The sequence below is a fragment of the Saccostrea cucullata genome, unplaced genomic scaffold, assembly GCF_032062105.1.
Source record: "Saccostrea cucullata isolate Sc308-1 unplaced genomic scaffold, CSIRO_AGI_Scuc_v1 ctg14061, whole genome shotgun sequence".
NCBI classification, from domain to species: Eukaryota; Metazoa; Mollusca; class Bivalvia; order Ostreida; family Ostreidae; genus Saccostrea; species Saccostrea cuccullata.
In genome coordinates this window covers 10,231-32,980 of record NW_026928176.1, presented here as the reverse complement: position 1 = coordinate 32,980, position 22,750 = coordinate 10,231, and the positions used below count along the sequence as shown (strand labels likewise).

The following is a 22,750-nucleotide window of genomic DNA, read 5'->3' as shown; positions in this document are numbered from 1 at the left end:
GAAAATTGCATTTGCGATCAATATTCAATAAACACGCAATACACCTCTTCTACATCTCTTTTTACATTGACTGATTGGGTACAAGTTTAATATTTGAATATGTCCAAGGTATATTTTCTTTTTATTATCTTTATAATTAAAAGACTAAAATTCCGCAAGGAAAAAACCTTATCAGATAAAAAGCTGATGAAATTTGATGGGTTTCAATATTTTATTGGACAAAAGATGAAGTAAATGCACAACTTCACTGAATAAAAGAGACAAGAACGTAACAGTTTTCGCCCTTAACAACACTTAACTCTTGGTTTAACTTAAGTGCTGTTTGTATCACCGACTTGAGTGATGTTAAAAATATATATACTATGTATTTTTTAGATCTCATCAAATTACTCTTCAATTTCTCTACAAGTTCTTGTATCTCGCTCTCCTTTATTCAAATCAAACAAAAATCGCACTAAAATTCGATTATTTTCTTAAATATTTGCAACAACACCCAAGTCGGTTTCATAACCTACTCTGGAGTTAAGTCGGTAATCGTATATATATATATATATATATATATATATATATATATATATATATATTAAAAAAAGCTGTAGGATTCATTGAAGAAAAAAAAGTACTGAGTTTATATATATTGTATACAACATCATTAAGATAAGCAGAGTCATCATCCTTGTTATAAACGTATACACGGGAAATACATTCCGATAAAACCCAGACTTAATCTGATAAAATTTACTATATATTAAAGAAATTAAAATACTGAGGAAAAATTCTCACTCTAAATTGTTGTTTAGAAGTGTCTGGAGGGAATCCTCCATGTTGCTATAAATACAAATATATATTAATAAGACTTTTTTTTTAAAGAACAAGTAACGTGAAATAAAAATAATTGTTTATTAAAGGAATGCAACTTACATGCTTTCCACAATTACTCTCGCACGGCTGAAAAAAATTAATCTCCTGTTGTATTCTGAATTTCTTATAAAATATAAAATATCTTTATTTACCAAAAAAAAACCCACAAGAAAGGAAGTATTTTAACAATGGGTAAATAATACTAACCATGGTCGTTTAGGCGCATTAGGTGGGGTAATGTTCTGCTGTCTTCTTGCAGGGGTACTTGCAAGAGAAAAGAAATATGATTATGAGAATAAGATAGTAAAAGAAATAAAAATTAATTGATGAAATTTGTAGAGTCAGACAATAGAAATAATGATAATAATAAAAACAGTTACTTTAATAATGGTGTAGATTCCCCCCGTCTTCTTAAACTTGTAATAGAATAATATATATAAATAATTTAAAACGGTATGTTATTTTCGTATTAATTAGAAATTGAAATTAGATTTAATTAATTTCCAAAAGAATTTGATACGACAATAAGTAAAATGTCACTCACGGACAACGGATCTCATCCAATGCAGAGACTACCTTGCCAAGGTAGTGATAAATCCGGTTCAAATCATTACATATACACTCACATCTAAAAAATGTTAACAAAGATTTCGGTACAAAGAACAAGACTAATTAAATTGTAAACCTGTATAAATTGATTTTTTTTTCTTATCTAAATTAAAGATAGAGAAAAATCTAAGAATATGTACTTACCTGGACATATTGGATGTTTTTTAGGGGGGCTCCTGAGCAAAGAGTAAAGATTTGTGAGTCTAATTTCAGTTTTTATGTCTGTGAAATTTGTATAAGTTTTAAGGTAAAACATTTTGATTGGAGAGTTGACCAAAAAAAAAAAGAACATAAAAATAGATAAGAAAATGCATGAATGTCAAAATTCTGACAGGAAAATTCTTAGACAAGGAATCTATTCATCATATGATAATGAGAGAGGTGTGTCCTACTCATGAGTAGAAGAAGACATTCCCGTTTTTTAAAGGGAAGTAAAAACTTTTTTTAAGTTGAAGGTCTTTTTAACAAATTTTGTCTCAAAAAAAAAGAAAATGAAGAAAAGTTGGAATAAAAATGAGGATAAAATGAACTGCAGAATTATGTTGGCAATAATTGACACTTCCTAATTACATCGGAAAATATAGTATTACATAAAGGTTGCTGGTGAAAGTGAGACAGATTCACAATTGTTTTTAATATATATATATATATATATATATATATATATATATATATATATATATATATATATATATATCTAAATGTTATGCAGGTATTAACAAAATCTCGTGTAAGCTAATGTTAATGAATTTCTCGGGTCAGGTCAACCTTGATAACACAATATTGACATAGTGTTGAAAAGTCAAAGTGCAATTTTATAAAAACCTGGAGATTAAATATTAAAGTCATCACAATTATTTGGAAAAAAAAACCGAAATAGAACGTTCAAAATTTTTTTCAACAGCTGAAAATATGTTAGATCTAAATCTACTTTTGATGTTTTGTTTGAATTTTTACATGGTGTATACTAATTGTTTTTGCACTTATCATGTTGATTATTATCGCTGTACAAGTATTGATGCATGTCCATCCGCAGGAGCTAAAGTGGTTGAAGTGAAATGTTGGGTATGAAGTATCTAATCTCAATCTGTGATTAATCAACTGATGATAAGCAGACAGTACCAGGGTCCCATCACAAAATACAGAAAATAATGCAGCAATCAGATTCGTGAGATAGTTTTGCGGAGTCTTCATGAAAGATTAAATTGTGCAGGCAAAACTAAAACTCTTCCTGATAAAAGCTAATTAAACTTCTAAAGACTCTTTGAAGTCAAAGTGACCAATGCATACTAGGAATTATCAAAGGGAAATGGAGTCGTGGGAAACCGTACTCACTGGGTTATTCTTCCCAATCAGTACAAGGTTATCACGTGTCACGAGTACCGAATCCAAGGTGCGTGACCCATTAGTATTATGGTGTGTTCCCTGAGAGGAGGCAAGGTTTTTTGTCCAGGTAATGTGGTTTTTACGAGTTGATGGCATCAACTCAAGTTATCTTACTGGTAAGGTATTCCCCATGTATCGAAACTAATCACATTTTCGTTTGAGTATTTTGCATACAGATTCTTGTATAATATTGGCTTATTTACAATATTCATGTACTACAGAATAAGAAGGTGTTTTTTGATATGATTTGAAGTGTTTATAAACTTAAATACTTACTATTTTATTATTCTGGAATTTGTGTCAATCCGCGAGAGAAAATAGTGCAAGGGGCATGCATGCAGTCAAACATTGTGATATATTGTGCAAACAAAGTTTTGATTTCTAAGTCAATGAATACTAGTATCTTCAACTATTTCAACTTATTTTAAGTAATTTGAAAATATATTTTGAAAGAAAATTTACACAATTAAATATTGTACAAACGAGGTTATATTTACAAGACTGATGTGTTAGTGGTATGTAAATAAGCTAATCCTTGCGCTGATCCAGTATGCTAATGACCAGTGAAATTTCCCCGTGATAACTAGTGATGAAGTGTTTATATATAGAACATTACTTATGTTTGTAAACAAAGCAAGGAACACCTAGTTAAAATAGTCGAAGTATATCAAATATCAATCTGTAAAGGGAAGAAATGAGCTGTATCAGTTGATAAAATATTTTATGTAAATACCATTACTTCTTGTGCAAACAATAAAAGAACCACTGTCTTTCACAATTTAGATCTGCATCAAAACAAGCTTTAAATACAGTAAAGGTCACTTAACATGTCTTATCTTATTGTCTGCGCTACTCTGGAAAGAGAGTTCCTTTACTATATATCCAGCTGTGTCTTACTATCAGATGCTAGCAATGTGATTCAGTGAATAGTACAGAAGACAGTAAAAAATAATAACCAAAAAAAAAAATACAGAAAGATTAGATAGGGTGTTATTCATAAATAAAATGAGAAATTTGTTTATAAATGTTAATCAAAAGACTAAAAAATCAAATATATTCAATAGTAAATAGATTATTTAAACGATAATATACCATGCCATTGCCATGATTGTGATAAAAGTTTTAGTTTTCAGTCAAAAAGCCAAAAGAATGAAAATATTAATCCTTCATGGATTTATCAATAAAGTCATGTAGTTGAATTACAAAAGAGCTTAATTGAATGAAATGCAATATTGTATGTGCAAAGCAATAAATTGAAATCAGGTAGATATATTTCAAGTGTGTGTAAACCAAACAAAAAACATAAAAGTAAAATGTTCATTTCAACTCAAAGTCAAAAAGCGTTGAATTTTAAGACCATCTAAAAAGGGAGAATTTAAGAATTTATTTTGCATATCCAAGACCATACAAGACAAGGAGTTGAATTTCACTAGTGGCTAAATCAAGAAAATATCACATGCAGATTTTGAAAGATGAGGAGCCGAATTTCAATACTGAAAATGTCAAATTATTTGTCAATTTATGAAAATATTTGATGTGCATATTATTGTGCATATTAATGATTTTATTCATGTACACTCTTTGTAAGTTATAATTCCCTATTTTAATATTGTTGAAGGTTGGTCCTCTTAGTTTGAAATATTTGTGTGAAAAGCTGCTTTACTTATTTTTTTCATCAGAGCACATAACACGTATGTATATGTATCAGTAACCTTAACTTATTTTAACAGTAAGTAGTTGATACTGACATCGTGCGTTCGAATTCCACTATGGGATGTGGCGACTGGTCCAGATGAGAACGTATAAATGGAGGTCCTTTGTCGCAGTATGTGCTGGCACAAAAAAAATCCATCACTGATCAATGGCCGTAAGTGCCGAGCACAGTATGATAGGGCAAAAATTTGCAACTCTCCATTGGAAAGTGATGATGCCAGATCATATGAGTAAAAATTCTCGAGAGGGATGTTAAACAACATACAAACAATACCCATCAACTCGTAGCAGTACTTTGATTTATGTTTGTAAGAAGGTAATTGATTTTTGTTTAGTACTACTTTTTTACAGTGATGTTTCAGAATGATCTCTTGTATCGGTATTTTTTCATTTTTCAGATTTTCAAACGATTGTTTAAAAATTAATTCCGCTAAAAATCATATAGAAAAAGCAGACTTTAATTCTACGGAAATTGTTTTTTTTTTACATTTATGTTATTGTCTTTTTTTTAAATTATTTTTTGGGGCAAAGCTGGACTTACAGTAATTTATATACATCTTTTTTTTTTTTTCAGACAACGCAGTTGCGCATCCAACGTTAACGAACATGACATCGCTACAAGATAATCGTAAGTTATAATACTGATCTTAATTTCATTCCCTCATGGATTGTACTAAGGAAAAATTGTTACAAAATGATTGCATGCCACTGTTACTTGTTTTTATGATTATTGGTAATTTTTCCTCTAACTTCGATTCAAAACTTGTTTTTCCCCTTGAACTACGTTTTAAATGTTATAAAGTCTCTGAATTATGAATCAGTGATACCTATCAATTTTTCTCTCCTTTTTTGTGTTGACATGCGCGATCTCAGCATGCGCTGCATTATGATGTCATACAGTGCATAAAGAAGGCATGTTTCTGATCTGAAGCTCATTCTGTTGTCAGATCCATCAGCGTTTAACAAGGATTTTAATAAGGCACATGCCAACGACTGTTGAAATGGCGAAAACGGGACAGAGAGAGTTATATATAGATCCAAATTTTTTAATATAGAGAGTGAGAATTAGAGCTGCCAAAATGTTAGAGGAGATCAACAACAAAGGACTAGGGCGCATGTGGGACCAAAGTCACCTCCCCATTCACCCCCTTAACCCAAAGATTAATCAGCTGTCGACATGGATTGTGCTAAGGAAAAATTGTTACATGCCCAACGACTGTTAAAATGGCGAGAGAGGAGAGAGTTGGATCAAATGCTTTATCAGAAGAAAGTGGGAATTAGAGCTCCGTAAAAGAAATGTCAAAATACCGGTATAAGAGAGAAGAGCTCAACAACAAGGACAAAGGACTAGGGCGAATGAGGGACCAAAGTCACCTCCACATTCACCCCCTTAACCCAAGGCCATTTCAAAATACTATTATGTGAAACATAATGAATGACAAAAAGCATTCTACAAAACTAAAAGCTCAAGGAGATTTTAAATTGTGAATTTTAAGCTCTTTCCACAAAAGGAAACTAGAGGATTCCTCTTGTCGTTTTTTAAGAGACGTGCTACAAAATCTCAAATACAATTGCTGTGTAATCCTAACGATTACCCACGCCTGAACATCATCCAAGATTCTCTAAAATCTGATATTTGGTACGAATTTATGCAGTGTAAATATTTTTACGAGGACGTCATTTTTAACAAAATAGAAGCCGTTCAACAATCCATTGGGACGGGGGCAACAAATTAGATATGTTTCGGGTCAAGTAGTGAACTCAGAATCAAGCACCTGATGTTGAATCGGAAGACTTTTAAGAAGATGAAACATTCATTTGTTCAGGTTGACAATCTCCGGGAAAAATTTTGTTTGGCACGAGCCATCGTGGTCACTCGGCTACACAGTTAAAAACCAGAACACCCAGACCACGAATGAGAAAAACGATAGCTTGCTATGCGGAAGGGAGATAGAAAACGGAGCCCTAGCCCTCAAGAAACAAGTGGCGTGTGATATCACTCAACCTTTGTGGACCAGAAGAATGGAGGAACAGGTGTTCGCCCCTCTCTATTGGCTGAAAATATTTCAGTTTAATTCCACGTCTTCTAAACTAACCTAAGAGTCTATTTACAAATTCAGGTGAGACGGAATTAATTCAAATGTCATGTAAGACGACCATTATTACGATCCCATCATATCTATGTCAGAAGTGAAGAGGAACAAATATTATTGTGATCATTGCGATGTTAGGTACAGGACTGTCACAGAGTATCGTGACCAGTGCCCTCACCGATGTAATTTGCTCAACTTTACGAAGTTGGTGGGAGTTTATGTGATACCCTGACCTGACCCATTTATATTAAAAAAAAATTATACCTATGACCATTTTCCGGTAAATATGTGTACTGCATGTCAACTTTAAAAAATATCAATTAAGTCATGCAATGAAATACATGTAGATGAATCAAACGTGTAAAAGATGACATAACTGACAACATAATTTAAGAAAAATAAAACTTTTCCCTGAATTTTGGAAATTGAGAAATATAATGTATCGGAGCGGGAGGTTAAATTGTCCTCACCTTTTACGCCCTCTTTCTTTCATAAGGCATTTGCAGATTGAATTAATAGCTATAATTTCAGATTCAGTCATTTTTTTTTTATTTAATATAAGTTTATGCCTTTGTCTTCCAATAAGATGTATGAACATGCTTAACTTTGGTTTCATCAAACTTTTTTCCAAATATATACCTAGTCATTGAAAATGGATTAGCCCCCCACTTTCCACAGGCACGTCGCAGTATACTTAAAGGCACTGAAGTTCGAACCCCCCCCCCACCCCCCCCTTCGGAATAAGACTTTCGTCTTTGGGACATTGACTTTTTCCTTTTTTTTTGTTTGTCATTTTTTTTTAAGGTATTAAACCCCCAACCCCCACTTTAATTTGCTTCCGACACCAATATGTCTTTATAAATAAAGGCTTCTTTATACAAAGAGAGGCATATAGCAAAAGTAAAACTTTCGGCTTATTACAAGTTAATGTTTTTTTAGCCATCATACTCAAAGGTGTGTTGTAATCTTAGTGATGCCTTTAACATAACAGTTCACAATAATAAATTTGTGGTTTATAGTAAAATTAATGTCCGGTAATGTCTGGCAATTTTTGTGATCTTGAAATTTTTTTTTTATTAATTTTGTTAATTTCTGAACAGCGTAACTTGGGACATCACCCATGATGATGACTGTCAACTCCCAATTCTTTTATGCGAATACTCAGAGGGTTTAATGTTGAAAATGATGGCTTAATGGTTATTAACAGTATTGTATCTGTTGATGATGGTGTTTAATGTGGAAAAAGGATTAAGAGTTAATTTTCTTAACAATATAGCGAATGTTTCGGCAAAACGCTTAAAAGAATATCTTTTTACAATCAAAATTCCGTGCAAATTGAATTCAACCAGAGATGCAAAATTTCTTTAAACATTGAATACCGATTGTTATGAATGGGGTGCAAGCGCACTCTCATAGATGACACATTTGGAAATAGATCCCGTTATTTTTTTTAATTTGTCCGATCAATACATTCAATATTTTTTTGTCTAGTTTTATACGAACATTTTTATTAAGATGCTGCCCATGGATAAGAAGGTTAAACATGGAAATTCCTGCATTAAATGAAAGTTGGGGAAACCCACCCCCCCTTACGGAATAGAACTATTTGAGGAGGTGTAGTCACAGGGGCCAGTGATTACTAGATATTTACTTTTTATGTATTAACTATATAAATATATACATTCATATACAAATACAACAAGAACTATTCCTTTTTGGGGTACGAGTATTTAGTGAAGAGGTGAAATCAAACATAGTATTACCGCCCCTGTGGACGCAGTTTATCAGGAGGATTGTTGCAGCATTTTAATTTTATTGAGGTTTTCTCCTCCACCCCCCAAACCCCAAAATTACATTCAAAAACGTTGCTATTGGGCCTTGCATTGTTAGAATCGCACAAAAAATTTAACAGGTAACGTACTTCTATTAAACTGATAATGTCATCAGCTGGTCATACCTTGTAGTCAATTATCCATTATCAAGTCATTCCTTTGTTTACAATCAAATAACTTTTATTGCCCTATATGACGTTACGTCACGTTATACCAATTATGACGTTTCGTTCACAATTTTCTAGTAAAACAATGCCATACTGCAAACCCTCTTAAAGAAAAAGTAAAATAAATAAAAAGGAAAACAGTTCCATAAAGCTTGAAGTCTATTCTATCTATTATCAAAATTCCATTAATTTTTTCACCAGGCATTTTTTGACCATTCGTGGGCTTAACTCTTTGACCTTGACTTCTTTAAATATATTTTCCTTTTTTGGAAAAGTTTTTTTGAGGGAAAAAGGCGTAAAACTTAGTCTTAAAATATAAATGAAGACCTACATTAAATATTTTTAGCAATATCAAAACGGAAAATTTTCTTCGAGTAAAAGTATGTGAGGCTAAATTTACATTACATTAAATTTTATAAATGTGCAGATTTGCAGAATTTTGTGAAATCTTCCACCAAAAGAAATAGTCCCTCATTAACCTTGCTTCTTTGTAGATTTTTGAGCAGTTTTTTCATGGAATGTTAAAAAATTTACATTGTTGAATTTAAATGTTATAAAAATTGAATTTTATTAAGTAGTTTTGAAGTAAAAGCTTCTGTGTGAACTTTTCTAAAAAGCTGACGAGTGACTTACCTTAAGCCCTATGTTGATCAAACTTGCAGGGATGATGCATCTAAGGATGCACGCTCCCGGGCTTTCTTGGAATTGAATACTTAAATATGTTCTGATCTTATAGAAATAACTATATAGCTACACAAGCAAATTCATAGGGAAATTTATTATTGTCTCCGATTGAATAACTGGAATAAACATTTTCTATGTTTTCTAAATGGTCTTGTTGGACACGATTTCTAATAAGGCGCGGAACTAGCACTTGAACAAGCATCCAACACAGGAAGCCACAGAAAGATACTGCAGACAACAAAGGGAAACCAGAACGATATGCGGACATCACTGGAAGTAAATTTTAAATGCATAGTTCTATATCATAATAGAAATGTCTCAGAAATAAAAAAAAATGATATTGTGTAATTTATAATTGGTCATCTCTTATTTCCACCTGATGTTGATCGTGATTTGACTTTTGGGGCTGAGGGGGATAGCCGGGTCAACTGAGTGCAGCCCCTGGGGGATAGCCGGTCAATAGAGTGCATCCCCTGTGGGGGATAGCCGGATCAATTCATTACATATAGCCGGCCCTAAATACGGGGGTGTGTTTACACTGTGTTTACATTATACTCTATACCTGCTACTACGATTCAAAACGCTGCTACTACGATTTTGGCAGCGATTCAAGATTATGACGTCACGCTTTCATTCCAAAATGCAGATACTTAGCCTAACCAGTTCAAACCGGATTTCCTCAAAACAATAACAAATAACACACAATAACAAAGAACACAGCAATTTTATTGAAGTAAAAAAATACAACCATTTACTTTTTCTTCTTCTGTGCCTTTTCTGTCATCAGCGATAGTTTCCTCTTGTGAGTAGTACTGGGGCCTGGAATCTCTGTTGTTTGCCTTTTTTTTTTTTCTTTTTTTGTCTCCTTCTTTCATTAAAGGTTTGGTCTGGTGTGTCCCTGAAATCTTGGGTTCTCTAGGCTTTTTCTCCAGTTATTGTATTTCTTTGACGAATTGTTGATCCTCTTCATCCTCTTTACACTGATTAGCCCAATTTAAAATTTCCAGCACTTGTAACACATATTCTTGGGGCAAATTCCGGCCCCAATGCCCCAACTTCTTGCAGATGAAGCATGGGTCCGTCTGTTTAATTTTCTTTTCTCTCCCTATTCCCCTTGTCCTTCTTCTTTCTGGTAATTGCTTCCTCCTCCTCTCATTTTTTCTTGCATGTTAGTGACTTTTACTTCTTATTTGGATAATTTAGCACGAATCAACAAAATTAACTGGAGTTGTAAGTTTTCAGATCAGTCACCTTCTTGTCATGATGACGACCTTGACCAATATAATTCAGCTTGTTGTTAAGATCACTCACATTGTTGTTCATATCATTCATCTTGTTGTCTAGAGCAGACAGCATGTTGACAATTCCACCCAGGTTGTATTCAAGATCCCCATATCTTCTTTATTCGTATATTCTGGAAGATAATACATGCCCTAATCTAATCCCACTGCATCCTGTGAACTCTGGCATGGGGCTCCTACATACCTTGAGGTGTCACATAGCTTAGGTTGTCTGGAGAATTTCATCATTGCGTCTGCCATATTATTTTTTCACGTCTGTCAAGTTCGAAATGTCAAGCAAGAATGATCTTAAACTCCCAGCTCCGCTTCATATACCTGCTGTGGGGGGCGGGGCGTGTGCACGTTTTACCTACGTTTTTTTTTATGCTGACTACACAGGTAAATATTCGGCGGCGATTCAAGTCAGCGGCCCGTGTGCAAAAAAATACGATAGACCTACGTTTTTTTATGCTGACTACACAGGTACAATTCTTGGGCTGTGTGCAAAAAAATACGTTTTACCTACATTTTATACTGGGGTATAAATGAGAAGAAAAGTCTGGTCCTTTCTTCACCATCGACTATCATGTCAACCCTGATACACACTCACTCTCTGATTTTAGATGGGTATGATTGTTTAGTACGATGGGCTTAAAATCACCAAGAATCTCTACCCCCGGAGGCAGAACAAGTATTTCAGGAAGCAAGCACTATCATGGAAATCCTTCAGGATTTATGGTTACAATGCCTAACCTTATCACATCAAGACCACGACCATGGGGAAATTAGCTACCATATATTTTCTATGTCGACATTTGAAAACAATTTTCCAAGATATGGTAATCGGCAACCTGACCCGTTATTTGCAAAGCTGTGAGTTCCCGACCCATCCCCCTGACCTGAAAGTGATTTCACTGTGGCAGGACGTAGATGCGATGGAAAAGTATGTATTCAATACGGAATGAAATACCCTGAAATTTCACACAGGCTAAGAAATGGCTTCAATACCAGCCTCGAATCAAATCTACGAATTACCCCCCGAAGACCGGAGAAGTCCCTGGATGGCCCGCGCAGCAGCGGATTGAATACGATTCCGGAGGAGAATTCGACAGTTAGAAGCATTGTTAGTTTTTAAGAAATAAAATTAAAATCATTGGGAATACTACATCAGTGTTATGTTATTGTATGACGTCATGGATACATTCGGGTTCGGCCTTTCCCCCTTCAATTTCACTTTGTCACTGTGATGGCGTTTTTTGATCACTTGACCAAAAGCGATTTTTTGTGATAACCTATCACAGGTCAGGATTTTTAATCACATGATGGATTATCGATGTTTGCCGCGATATTGGACTATCGTCTGCTATTGTTTATAAAAACTCTCTAATGGTTTGCTCACGACCTCATGATCACGAGTCCTCTGGATTTTGTTGGGATAAGGGACTGTCACTTCCTCTATTTCTCCTTTGAGCATTTTTTCTAAAGTCTCTAGGGACACGATCTGGGAGGTACGATAGTTGAGAGTGATTCCTTTGACTTTATGAACCTCGGTTCCTTTAGCCGTCCGGTAACCATAATTTTTAGGGCCTGCCGACATGAATTTGATGATGTGATCCCCGTCTAATTCGTCGGTCCATTCTCCTAAACTATTACCCAAGGTAGGATTAAAGGCTCCTTCCCGATGTTGGTAAATGATACTGTCCGTATCGAAATAAAGGACCCGATCTCCTAAAGGTTGTAAAGTCTCGTAGAGGTGTAAGCAGGCATGCGCGGTGGTAAAACAAGCCAGGACCACGTTTCCAAAGGGACATTCTTCGACGAATTCCTGTTTGTCTTGATAATTCACTAGAATCTTGTCCTTATTTGAATCCTCTTTATTGTCTAAGAGTTGCATGCCCTTGATGTCGAGAGTCGAAACTTGTAAGAGTTGCTGTAATTCCTCTTCTTCTTCCAAGTATCTGGTTTTGGGTAATAACAAGCGTTGAGCAAATTTTCCCCACAGACAATTTAAAAAGAGTTTAGCAATGGTTCTTCTCACTGGATTCTTCTCGATACTGAGAATGTCCATCATGAATCCTTCTTTGTATAACACTTGTCGAATGTAATCTTGTTCTTGTTCTGAGGTCTTACAGTCGGGGGGAAATCCGGACGCTTCCTGTTTGATCTTGAGGAAGGTATCGATGTAAGATCTGAATAACTCTTGACTGCTTTCTTTAAAATGCCATACTTCGTAGATTCGATCTAAGGTATATCCCATGTCTAGGGCTTTATGTAATTCGGTCGTCACCCAAGTACCCGTGAGACTACGTTCCTGGGAGGTGTGTTGACATCGATCTTGAGAAGTAGAGTCCTGTCGTTCGGCACACGTGCGACATAAGGGAAATAATAACTTGCCTCCCGTCCGATAAGGTAATACGGGGTGATAGAGGTCTCGGGGAGGTAAGACCCGACAGTGAATGAGACCGAAATAATTTCTCACATCCTGGAACTCGTCTATGATGATCTCGGGATGCCCTACGGGAAAAGGTCTGTGTTTCAACACGTAAGGGTATAGGGAACAAACGTCCACGTATCTCATGTCCCCTTCCTCACAATATAATCGGGTGGCATTGGTCCTACCTCCGTACAGGGCTTCTCGAGGGTTCAAAGGATCGGGAATGTCCAGGTCTCGTACAAAATGCTGTAAACTCTCATCTTTTTGCACTTGCTGATCGAAATCGTGCTCCCAGATACCACGGACGGTATACCCCATATCCTCCAAAGTCAAAGTCCTTCTGAGGGTTTCTTCGTGTAATTGCTGGTAAGTATATTGGGTCCGGTGAGGATGAGTTTCGGTCTGTAAACTGGGATAGCAGGTGGGGCATCCGTGCCAATAGCACCCGTAAAATTCGTAGACGGTGCGAGTCGCTTCCTGGTATCCGTCGACGGTATAATTTCCGATCTGGACTTCGCCCCCGTTTCTGGCATGTTGTATGTGACATCCGGTCTGTTTACTCATCCAGGTGAGCCACCGACAGGCTTTAGCCGAATATTGTCGTGCCGGTTGATACCCGAGGTTCGGAATGATGGCAATAGTGTCTTCAGGCATGAATTGTCGACGGTAGGCTAAATCAGCAGCACTGGCAAAAGTGATGGATTCCTGGAAAGGGTCCACGTTGACCAAACTCTTGAGGGTGGATTTAAACTTTGCACAGCATCGACGTAAAATGTCGACGTCCGAGATACAATACTCTACAAACTCTTTCTGGAAATCAAACACTTTCCCCCTCTGTTGTTTGTACCATTCAAAAAAAGCCCGTCGTCCACTGATAGACATTTCGTCCGGATTGTAGAAAGCTGCCGGTGGATAAGGTCCTACGTAATTCTGGTTCTGTTCCGTATTAAAAAAGTGGGGGAAATAACCTTTCTTCAATTCGTCGAATCCGAAAGCGGAGGGCATCTTGGCTAATGCAAAAGGTAAGAAACTATAGGAGTCGATGAATTTCAGTCCGCATATTTCCATGTACAAGATCTTACTGCCGTTCATGATGACATTAGGTTTCAGGCAAGAGGAATGCACCAGGTGATTCAAAATGAATTGTCCGTCGTAGCCTTTGAAGTTATGGGCGATGACGATGGCCTCGTCGTGTACTAAAGTGGAATTCTTAGTACCTGTAGTGGGTTGTAATAACCAGTCCATGAACTTCTTTAAGGTGTCTGGTCCTTGAAATAGGTGCTGACGGGGTCCCATGTGTTGACAATGAGGGCAGGGTTGGTCTATGGGTAAGTGACCGCAATGTTGACAGACGCGGTGTGCCACACACAGATTAGGGATGTGAATGCCGGTTTCCTGAGTGCATTCGAAATCGAAATAGATGTAAAACTGTAAAGTGTCTTTCCCCTTCTTCTTCTTCTGGGGCTTCTGTTGTACGTAGCACTGATGATCGGTATCGACGATTTTCTTACAGATCTTACACCGTTTCTGTCCTCCGCACTTGTGATGAGGGAATAATTTCTTAGGTATCCAAGACTGACACTTCTCGCATTGTTCCATTAAATTGCAGACAGTAGTGGTGGTCTTCTTACTATGGGGTCTTAAATGATTTTCGTAGCAGGCCCTGTTCTTAAACATTCCATGGCATTCCCGGCATTTAATCTCAATCCCTTCATCGGGACATTTAAGGTGTTGTCCTAAACAATAGGGACAGCGATGAGGACACTTGGAACGATGGTCTGTGACATTCCTGTATCCCACGTCGCAATGATCACAGTAATAGGGGTTCCCCGTTACTCCCGGCATGGATAGGATGGCATCGTAATGATGGTCGTCTAACAATATGTTCAAACGAGTTCCATCTCCCCAGCCTTTGAAGATGCGCTCTAAGGTGAGTTTAGTCGAAGTAGACTTGAACTGAAATATTTTCAGTCGATACTGAGGAGCTAATACCTGTTGTAATTTCGTCCACTCTGCAGATCCACAAGCTTGAGTGATATCACACTCGGCCTGTTCCATGAGGGCTATGGCCTCTCGTTTCTGGTCCAAGGATTGCCTATCTCCTAATCTCATGCGTTTCCATTGTTTTTCCCATTCCGGGTCTGGATGTTCGGGTTTTTGACTGTGTAATCGAGTGACGACGATGGCTCTAGCTAAACAAAATTTATCCCAGGGATTGACGATCCGAACGATGGCTCTTTTATTGTTCTTAAAAGTCTCCTTATTCACTTGTAAATGTTTGGTTCTGTCTCCACCACTTCCCTCGGGATACTTGACCCGAAACATATCAAATTCCATGCCCCCGTCGCCCAGTTTGAACCCTTTTCTGGATTGTTGCACGGCTTCAATCTTGTCTAAAATGACGTCCTCGTTAAAATTTTTACATTGAGTAAACTCGTACCAAATCTCTGATTCCAGAGATTTGTGGCGTATGTTCAGGCGGAGGTAATCGTTAGGATTACACTGCATTTTCGATTTGAAAGTTTGTAACATGTGTCTGAATAATCGCCGAACGAATCCTCTGTTTTCTTCCTCTGGAAACTCCTTAAAAATCACAGTGTAAAAATCCTCTTGAGCTTTAAATTTTCTAGAGTGCACCCTTTCATTCACTGTGACTCGATAATACTGGGATATGGCCTTGGGTTTGGGTGGTGAATGAATAGGTAACTTTGACCCCTCATGCGCCCTTGTCCTTTGCTGTTGCTGTCGTTGTTTTTCTAGTTGAGCTCTTCTCTGTAATAGTCTGGCATTTCTTTTCCGAAGCTTTAATTCTCGCTCTTTATTTTCATCAAGAATTTGATCTAATTCTCTTTCCCGTAATTGTCGTTGTCGTTTTTGTTGTTGTTGTTCTAATTGAGCTCTTCTCTGTAATATTTTAGCATTTTTTTCCCGGAGCTTTAACTCTTGCTCTCTTTTCTCATAAAGAATTCGTTCTAATTCTCTTTCCCTTTTTTTCCATTTTAATAATCGCTGAGCATGTAACTGTTTTTCTCTTGTAGATTCCATGACCCCCCAGGAAGGGAGCTGGATCTGACAGTAGAATGGCCTGAAAGTCGGAGAAAACCTGTATTTATACAGTGGATGACGTCACAATGCATAGGTAAGCACATTTTTTGCACACGGCCCTAAACAAACTTGAATCGCTGCCAAGTATTTTACCTGTGTAGTCAGCATAAAAAAACGTAGGTAAAACGTATTTTTTTGCACACGGCCCACAGAAGGTATATAAACCAGCGCTGAAGATTGAAGTTCACACTTCGTTAGCATTCTGAATTTGACACAGGTAAAAATATGGCAGAAGAAAATACAAAGGAGAACGTACCAGAAACACAGGATCCTTTAGATGTAGATGAAAGAAGTTTGATGTGCCTTCTCCTAAATAAAAAGAGAGAAGCGCTGAGAAAGATTTGTGATCTAGGAATGGAGATAAACCAGTTAGAGAAAGAAGTGGTGGAAATGATTCGCCATGTAAATAGGGAGATGGACCAGTTAGAGAAAGAGATTAGAGATCTAGGAAGGGAAGCAGACCTAGAAGAAATGATCAGTATCATACAGGGATTAAAAGAAGTGATGAAAGAGATTCGTGATCTAGGAAGGGAAGCAGACCAGGAGAAAAAATAAAGAAGAGTCCAGCCACAAGAGGAAAATTATGTATATATTTTAATTCTGAATAAAATTGCTGTGTTCTTTGTTATTGTGTGTTAATTGGTTATTGTTTTGAGGAAATCCAGTTTAAACCGGCTGGCTGGCTAGACCGTCTAGACTGTGAATGAAAGCGTGACGTCATAATGACATTCTTTTGAATCGCTGCCAAAGTCGTAGTAGCAGCGTATAGAGTATAATGTAAACACAGTGTAAACACAGCCCCGTATTTAGGGGGCTATATGTACTGAATTGAACCGACTATCCCCCACAGATCCCCCTAATCTGCACTCTCTTGACCCAGCTATCCCCCAGGGGCTGCACTCAGTTGACCCAGCTATCCCCCCAGGGACTGCACTAGCTTGACCCAGCTATCCCCCCCCCAGACCCAAAAGTGCACTCAGTTGACCCAGCCATCTAGACCCCTTATACTACTACTCAACAAAAATCTTTCAGAAGTGGATTGGGATAAAGAAGTTTTCAATAGTCAGAATATTAATGAAGTTTACAATAATTTTACTAGAATTTATAATTACCATGTAGAAATATATTATTTTAAGTAAACTGCTTTGTTAGGGAATTCTTCCTCCTACTCTGGGTCAACAACAACTACTCTGGGTCAACAACAACTACTCAGTATGTTTTTTCCTTTTTTTTTCCTTTCTTTTCTTTTTTTTTTTTTTTTTTTTTTTTTGTTGTTTATATTTTATTATATAATTTTTCTTTCCTGTTCATTTGTTAAATTATTTTTTTCTATTCTTTTGTTTCATTCTCTCTCTCTCTCTCTTTCTCTGAATTAATATGTACGAATTGATAATCTACTCTTCATACATTTTTGTCAATGTTTACATGTACTTGTAATTGTACCTTGACCTATGGAGAGAACGATCATATGCATTTATGTCTGCTGTTCAATCCATTTCTGTGAATAAAATATATATTAACTTAAATTATCACTTAACTTGTAGCATACAAAATTATATTCAAATTGGATTGGTTGTCAAGAGAAACAAATCGTCTTATGATGTACATCATTTGCCACACAATGATAAAAAGATTTTAAAGATATATTGGCATGAAATAAGTGAGCATGGGTGATTGTTTTAGATAATTAGAATCTTCTTGGACAATTAAGGTCCTGTATGGGGTTGAGGGGGGACAGACACCAAGAAATTAAGGTATTAACATTATTCAAATTATAAATACACATGTCGTATTGTCTTCCACTTTATATTTTACGTGTACTTTAAATACAGTTTAATGAAATCAAATATAAGTCATCAACCTATAGAAAAAAAATATTTAACTTAAGTTGCAAAGCGGGTTGAACTAATTATAAAGCATAAAAATTTCAAGGTATTGCGAAAATGACCAGAATTCCCGTATTGACTGTACATGTATATGGAGATAACTAACTATATTAAACACGAACCCTGAAAAAATTCCGGGGTGGGATTAGGTGCCATTGAGGAGTGAGTATCTCCTGCCAACCGTTCACTACCGCAATGTTCTCCTTATCTTGATCGGACAATTACAATTACGTCGACAATTCAGTATGTTTATAACAGTCTAACAATCAGTCTGAAAAAAAATCAGTCAGCAATTGACTGAATAATAAATTGTATTTGCTCACAAGCTCATAATAAATTGTCATTGAATCGGCCATAGAAATTGCGGAATGATGACTTTAAATAGGACTGTTGATTATCATACTCCTCGCTTGAAAAGCGGGAGGGAATATATAGAGGACATTCAATGTTTTGTAGTTGAATATGGAATTTATTTCACGAGTGGAATAAATTTCATATTCAAGTACAAAACATTGAATTTTCCGTTTATTACATTTTCTTTGATTTCCCCCCTTCCTCTGCTTTTTTCGTCACAGTGTCGAAGGCCATGACGTCATAGTAGAGGGGTTGAGACGTCATAACTTTAGCGATTTGCAAGATAAACATGGCTATTTGGAGAAATTTTGGCAATTTTAGACTCTGTCAAGATAGTTTCCTTACTCTCTCTATCTTAAAACAGGTCAGGAAGTAATATTTAAACACTTTAGGTTAAGGGAAGGAAAATCAAGAGTTTTGAACTCAGAGTTTTTGAAATAAAAAAAAATTCACTGGTCAAGTGGACCAGTGATTTAGTGAAATTCACTGGTCCGAACAAATATTCACTGGTCCATCAGCATATTTTGAGAAATTAAAGTTTACAAATTAAAAAAAAACTAAGACATTGTTTTACTTTCATTCTAGTTTTAATTCAAGTTATATTTCATAGGAGAATACATGTCTCATTCTCTTTCAACTTCAATTTCTCTCACTATTTCTTTTAATAGCATTTCATTCTCCTCCATACTTTGCTCATATTCAATGTCACTTTCTTCTTCCTCACTCTCCTCTTCTACATGACTCTCCTTCTCTGCATCACTCTCCTTATCCAAATTTATGTTCCCCTCTACTTCTCTTTCTACAACTGTCTGAATTCTGCCTAAGGTAAACTATCTCTGTTCACTGTTTCTTCACACTGTTTGTTCTTTTTGCCTCTTGTGTATGTTGTTTTCCTTCTCACACCTTTACCTGTCAACTAGTTAAGAAAGAATAGTTATAGTGCAAAGTGAAGACATTTCTTAATAAAACTAATGCTGAAATTTTACACAAATTTAATTACCATCCATTTATCCACTGCAGCCATTGGGTTGAAATCCTTTATAGTTGGTGATTCTAGCCGAATGAGCATACAATCATTCAAATGTCTCTCGTTAAGCCGATGTCGTCTGTCAGTCTTCAGCAACTTCATCTGATTGAAGGCGGTTTCATTTAGGACACTGGTAGGTGGAAGGCTGTGGATCAGGTCCAAAATATGTAGCACATTTGACACACCACAATCAGAAAGTCTTGTATGGATGTCCATCCAGGGGGTTCCTTGCAATGCTGAAAATCTAAGAACAGTACCATTTTAGAAAACTTGTAAACATGTTCAAGAATATAACTGTAATTAATTAATTAATTGTCAAATTTCTTTAGTTTAGAAATTTACCTCTTGTATACCATACACTTTAACATCTGCCATTCTCCAGTGATGTCTGTCACATCAACCCCTGCTTGGTCTAAAGTTTTACTGAAGTGTTTTACCAGACAATCAACTTCCTTGACTCCAAATTCTACAATGCATATTTATTTTACTTTTATTTATTTATGTAGTGCAATACATCTTTAGTTAAGTGGTCATTGTTGTATTAATTTTTTTCCAACAAAAATATTTTCAATATTGAATTCTCTGTTTGAAATAAAATAAAAACAAACACCAGAAATATATACCTTTCAAATCTGTGGTTAGTCTTCTCATGATAAAAGGAAATAACCTAATTGAAGAACAAAACCAACAAAAAATATGGGGAAAAAATGTTAACAGTAGTTAGTAAATGTGAAATGAAAACAGCAACTCTAATTTAACAATATGACAAGATATATTATTATTACCTGGTTGGTTATCAACAGGCCAATTCTTTAAACTTCCAATCACTGTGGAAGCCAGTCCTTCATCATTAAGATCTTTGTACCTAAGATCAATGTGTTTAACTATGGCCTTCATCATCTCTGACCCCTTTTTCTGGACATCAAACACGCTACCCTTCAGATCATAACCATGATACATCTTGGTTTCTACCAACTCTCTAATTGGTTGACTTGAGCTATGAATAAATTAAACCATTTAAAAATTAATGACAATCATGAACGAGCTCAGAGAATTTTTAAAACTAATATTTGTATGAACAAGATTTCAAAATACCTTGCATCAAACTGTGTAAGAACTTCCTTTGTTGATAAGATAGCATCTTTTGCATCTGCAAGTGTTATATCTCTTTTCTGCAGTATCAATGACAGCCTTGCCAAAGGATTGATAAATTCCTGTTTAAAGTAAGATAAAAAATTAAAAATAAATTTCATATACAAGTACCTGTGTGTCCATGGTGCCTTTAAAGTATTAAAGCAAACATTTGTTACCTTAAGAATTGAGGCATAGACTATAATAGGCAAACTGTGCAACAATTTTGCAATGCCCCCAGCTTTTGCATTCTGATGGGAAGTCGTGTCAAGATGAGAGATGAAGTCCGAAAGAGTGTTTCCAGTGCCTTCTTGAGATGAGGAAGCCATCTGTTGCCCCCTACTCGATGTGGCATGGTCCCCTTGACGTCCAAAACCTGTATAATATACAGTAAATCTAACAGAATTATAATATATCTCAGAATTAAATAATATTTTAATTTTATACCATTTTATTATTTAAATTAAAAAATGTTATCCTCATGCATTCCCTAAGGTTCTTTTTCTGCTTCGCACTGTTTTTATAGAAGTAGAATAATCCAAGTAAGAGAGTGGACAGCTGAACATAATTCTTGTCGTTTCTGAAGACGCCATTGAAAGCTAGCTCCATCCTATGCGCCAAACAATGAACACCAATGACTTCAGAGTGTTCTCCTTGAATGAGGGATACGAGTCCATTCTTACGGCCCATCATGTTTGAGGCACCGTCACTGCTGAAACCTACTAGTTTATGCATTTGCATCTGTAAACAGTTCTCATCCATTTTCCTCTGTACAAAGTTGAGTAAATCGAGTGCACTAGTCGACCGTGGTTCTCCTATGCAAAGAAACCTTGTTGTTATTTTCCCCATCATGCTAAATCTCGCAATCAATGTCTTCTGTTCAGTAGTACTATCGTCCGTGGAGCTATCCATTGTTATGAAGAAAAACTTGACTTTCTCCATCAAAGTGCTTAGATGATCTTTTTCTGAATCTGATATACATTCCAGAAACCCCGTTGCTGCATTTTGGTTATTATATGTCACCCCATGCACTATCCCCTTGGCCTCATCCAGTTCATTCAACCAAACAAAGTCAGAAATGGGTCTGTTCTTTTTAATCAGGGCGTGGATATTCCTGAATTTTATCTCAATGTGTTTTCTAATCGATTGGTTTAATGACAGTACACATTTATGGGCGGTTGTTGACTTTTTCTTTGCATCCTCGCGTGACTTTAAGATATCAACTGCTCGAATGTGACAGGGACTTTTTTCGTGGTCTGACACTGCAGAGAGGCGAAAATTTTTGGAGCCAGAAATAAAGCTGTGCTTGCCTGCCTTCGTGACGGTGTTCCCAACGCTTTTGCATGCCGAACATGTCATCCCAGTCTCCTCGCTGTAGTCCAGCCAGTCACGCCCTTCTTGCCATTTCTTTTTGAACTCTCTAACTCTTTCCTCAGATTTTCTTTTAGATTTCGGCTTTTCTTTTTCTTCTGATTTTCTTTTACAAAGCATAGGCCATGTGGCCGCCATTTTTTTGTCGTAAAAACGCTTGATTTTTGTTTCTACCACACACTCAGATTCAAGCGTTTTGACGATCTCGCAGATAAACTTAAAAACCAAAAGTCGGGAGGTTAAAATTCCGGAAAGGTCGAATTTATTTTACCGGTCCCTCGGACCGATTATATGAGGAAAATTACTGGACTTTTGAAATATTTACCGGTTTTGCCGGTTAGACCGGCGGATTTCAAAAACTCTGTGAACTATCGATACCCTTTCACACTGTGGTAGAATATCATTTTGATATCCTTCACACTGTGACAGGATATCATTCTATTCAATGAATAAATTACAGTATTTCACTTTTCAAAATGTAATAAAGTTATAAACTTCACTCATTAAAAACAAGAGGCCCATGGGCCACATCGCTCACCTGAGAAGCTTTGACCATTCTGTTCTTTACCAGATTTCCCCCTTGCTATACATAATGCATCCTAACCCTACCCCACTGATCATAATTTAGACATTTTGAAATCTACACTACCCCATGATCATTCCATGGGCACATATGTTTCAGCTTTTTTGGCCCTGTGGTTCCTGAGAAGAAGATTTTCAAAGATTTTTCCTATATATTTCTTTGTAAAACTTTGATTCCCTATAATGGCCCCACCCTTCAACCGGGGGTCATGATTCCTACAATTTAGAATTTACA

At 36.2% G+C, this 22,750-nt stretch overlaps 1 pseudogene; it reads right to left on the bottom strand.

Moving 5' to 3' along the window:
* Positions 1 to 19,027: 19,027 nt before the first annotated feature.
* Positions 19,028 to 22,071, bottom strand: LOC134276680 (zinc finger protein 862-like; annotated as a pseudogene).
* Between the last annotated feature and the right edge of the window lie 679 nt (positions 22,072 to 22,750).